The following is a 4,348-nucleotide window of genomic DNA, read 5'->3' as shown; positions in this document are numbered from 1 at the left end:
CTACATTCCTGAAATTGCTACAAGGTCCTAAACTTTCACTATTTGCATTATGGCCCCAAATTTCACCAAACTTCACAAAACCTATATTTTCCATGTTCTAAATTCCTATATGACCTTATAATTTAAATAATCAAACAACTGGTATGAAATTTCTGCCCAACCTATGGCATGCTTTTGGTAACCATTTTAGTGATTTCAAGCCTATAGCTTCTATATATGCATGTGTGATAAAATTCCATCAAGTATAAATCCCATAAATATGATCTTGAAACATGTTTTTAACTTAGATTCATGCCACACGAGTTTATCCCAACATTTATGCATGGAATAACACCAAATCATCATAAAACCTTCAAACTTAGTGCATGCATGATGTTTCTAGTTTCTCTTTGTCAATACAAGTTTTAAAACCTAAATGAATCATGCATTCTTACTCTCATATTGATAATGAAGCATTTTTATATGTTTATCTCTCATTCTTAGGAAACTTAGCCAAGATTTCACAAAAGAAATTTCAACCAAGTGGAAACCGAAACATGCTTGATGATCAACACAAGATATTGATTTTAAAACTTATCATGACATGCTATTTTCCTCAAATTTAATCTTTTAATAAATCTTCCAAGACATTAGTAAAACATGTATGACCATATCAAGGCATGCCATGGCTAAAATTTCATCCCAAAACAATTTATTCAAGCAAGACTTCAAATCTGAACCGAAATCATCACTTTGAGTAAAACCTCGTGTAACTCAATCAAATCCTCATTCTCATGCCATAATTCAAAGCATAACATGTCAATATAAAATCCAACAAAAGATAAGGTGAGGTTACTTATAGAAATTGTGACCCTTGAGCTCTCAAAAATCAACTTACTTCAAGAACCTCACTCCAACTACTCGGCTCTAACCTTTTCGCACACTTTGAGTATTTTTCTGTCAAGAATATTGGAGGAAGGCTATAGGAAGTTATGTGAAGAAGTTGGGGGGGGGGGGGGTGAAGGGAGTTATTTATAAGACTCAATAGAGGGGCGAGAGGCAAGGTGGGGCACGGTTTGGCTAAAGGGTGAGGGTTGTGAGTGGTGGATGTGGGCGGTGGAGTGTTGAGTGCAAAAATTCAATTCTGTCATCACTTTGGTCAATTGAATAGTGGCCTAATGCTTAATGATTATACCATGGTCAAGTGCTAGAAGGTGTCCATAGCTGTAGGGGATTGCGTTGGTCCCGAATTTTAAAACAAAAACCCACAAGGAAGCAAGCCGTGGCCCACGGTTTCGGTTCCTCCAAAACTGTCCAGTTTTTATTCCTTTTTTGTCCCTTCTTCTTGATCTGATTTTTGGGTATGATAACCTCTATTTGGTAGCTTTTCAGGTGAGGAGAAGAGGGGTGAAAGAAGATGGATTGGTGATGGTTTCAGCCGAGTCACCTAAGCATACCTCTCCTTTTGCCAATAAGTTTAGTCACCTAATCTTCAAGGGTTGTCTAAGAGTGATGCAAAACAAATATAATAGAAAAAAATTTAAGATTTAAAAGTATGAAGAAAAGAGTTTCAAGAAAACTATACAAGTCATGATGCTTGAGTTACTATTCATGGGAGTAATGAATATTGATCCTTAACTCAAGTTAGAACCTTTACCATGGTTGAAAGATAGGGAAGTGTGGGTTGACTTTGGGTACAGTGGAAACTAATGGTACAGTGCATGTGGATACCATTTGGAAGAGTGAAATGAAAAACAAGGCTTGGGCTTCAAGTGTTGGGCTTTTATTGGGCCGTATGCTCAATCCTTTGTTGTTGGCCTAGATGTGGACTTATCCATGGGAGTTATGTCCTGATTTATTCTGCCTTTCCTTGGCCTCAATATTCCACTAGGTTGGGTCCTAACTTTGGATATTTTCTAAATTGGGCCCAATAGTCTTATGTCCTCTAAGTTGGGCCTAATGTCTTGTGTCTATCAAGTTGGGCTTAAAGTCTTTGTGTTTATCCTCCTCCCATCTCCGCTTAGTAACTAGGGCCCTCAGTAAACCATTCTTTGGGCCTTCTCCAAATCCATCAAATATTTAACCCAAATTACTTAGCCCATTAAGGTGGCAAATCTCCAATATGCCACTTGTCATTCTAACATTGCGCTCTTGGTACCTTTCCTCAAATTAAAAAAGTAGTAAAATTTCTCCAAAATAATACTATTAAACCAATCAAGCCATAAAAATTTCCTTTTGCTTAAGTATCCCAGTTACTACTTAGCTATGGTTATGGCTACTAGGGTCAAGGTCTAAAGTGTTTTTAAGTGGGGTGTTGCATGTAATGACTTGATCTAAAATTTATTTGGAATGAAAGATGGATAAATTATTGGGCCTAAAATAGGTTTAATGGACCTTATTAGATAAGCTCGCAAGTTCATCTTATTGAATCTAGTTAGGCCATAGGCCCAAAATTTTATTTTTGAAATCACAAAGGTTTAGTTGATGGTTTTGGAGTATATGAATGGACCAAAATTCGTAGAAGCCCAAATTATATTAGTTAGGTAGTTGTTGGAAAGACCCCAGACCTATAGATTAATATGGTAGATTATAAGAGTGTTATTGGGCTTACTATTGGACAAAAATCTATTTAATATTTATGCACCAAGTGGACCCTAAATAATTAGAAATTGACTCAAGAAATTCTTCTAAAGGCCTAGATATATTATTGGATGATGGATTTATTTTGGAAACCAGAATTAGGCCATGGTTTGTTTATGAAAATCCAGCACATGATTTGCGTTCAATTTCAAATAGATTAGGGTTAGAACTCTAGTCTCATTTTCATTAAAATTTCTTAAACTGATTGCTGCTATATATATATTCAGCGCTGTGCATTGTGGGTGGATCTTATTCTTCTTCAAACCCTAGTTTAGTCTCTGGTTACCATCGGCACGCCACAACCACATGCAATCTTCTACCCTCCATGCACATACGTTCACTGCATGCATAAATATCCCTCCCACGGATGTGAAACACAAAAACACATAGCCTAACATGTTAAACCTCTCTCTCCACCTTAGGCAATCCTTCTCCACCAGAAGCCATCGCAAGTTCCTCACTTTTTTTACACCACCAAGCTCTCCTTTGTTGGCTTCTCACCCTCCCTGTGACCACCTCAAACTGCCCCTCAATTTTCTTTTACTTTGGTTGCAGGGCATACCCACCCGCCACCATGTTCCAGTGTGGATACCCCATGATGACCTTAGCCCTTGTGGTATCTCCTTTTGAATTGTGACGCCATACGTTCAATCTTGCTTGCAACACACAAGAAGCCAAATGGCCCTGTTTTAGCCCAACAAAAATAGAGCACGACTCTTCTACCCCCAAGCATGGTACAGCAACCCCACAAGCCTCTCAACCACCCAACTCGTCAAAAAACACCGCCCAAACCTCCACCCTACAGTTGCCACAGTTTAAGTACTGCCGTTGGAACACCATAAGCCGCTGCACTACACAAGTGACGTGTCTCAAAGAAGATTACAAAAATACTCCTTTCCAAGTTAGTGTTGATCATAGAATAATTTAGTATTTATGATTTATTATTTTCTATAATAAATCATGGGAATTAAATGGTTGGGGGTGGAGAATATTTTAGTGTTTAATCAATTAATAGGAGAAATTTCGTGAAAATTAAAGTATTTGGAGAGTGATGATGTTTTTGGGTTATGATTATAGGCTAAATGAAGTCTAAGTTATTTAAGTATTTTGGGCTTTAGTTAGAAAACACGTACTTAATTAAATAGTTACGTATTATTGAATATTTACACAAGTTACGTGACTATTTTATAGGAGACGATTGATATTCCCTTGGCAGTGTTGTGAGAAAATTTATAGTAGCTAAAAAGTTTAGGTAAGTAGGGCTTCTAAGATAGACTTTGCATTAAAGAAACAAACTGAGATTGATTTAGGAAAGATGTACATGTTCTGTTATGAAAAGAAATTTTTGAAACAATCTCAATTATTTGATCTGCTTTACTCATGAAATCTATATAAAGGACAAAATTATTTTTGTCATGATTGGTATAGGCATGAACAAATTTTAGCATTTTGTTTTTGAACTATGCAAAAAGAGAGAATATGAAATTTGAAAATTTGTTCATAATTCTGTGAAGATGCTTTGAATCTGTTTTTGATTATGTGAAGAAAATATGAATTGGTTCACCACTCTATTTTGATTTGATGTGGCATTTAAAAAATCTTGGGCATGACATTATATGGCGCCCTCGACCCCCACGTGATTAAGTAGGAGTTGCAGCACTGGGGTGATGGCTACTCGGGTCACAGACCCCAACGCAGAATGTAAGTGTGTGTAAACATGCAATATATG

Source organism: Carya illinoinensis, chromosome 1 (assembly GCF_018687715.1).
Source record: "Carya illinoinensis cultivar Pawnee chromosome 1, C.illinoinensisPawnee_v1, whole genome shotgun sequence".
NCBI lineage: Eukaryota > Viridiplantae > Streptophyta > Magnoliopsida > Fagales > Juglandaceae > Carya > Carya illinoinensis.
This window is presented reverse-complemented; position numbering follows the sequence as displayed.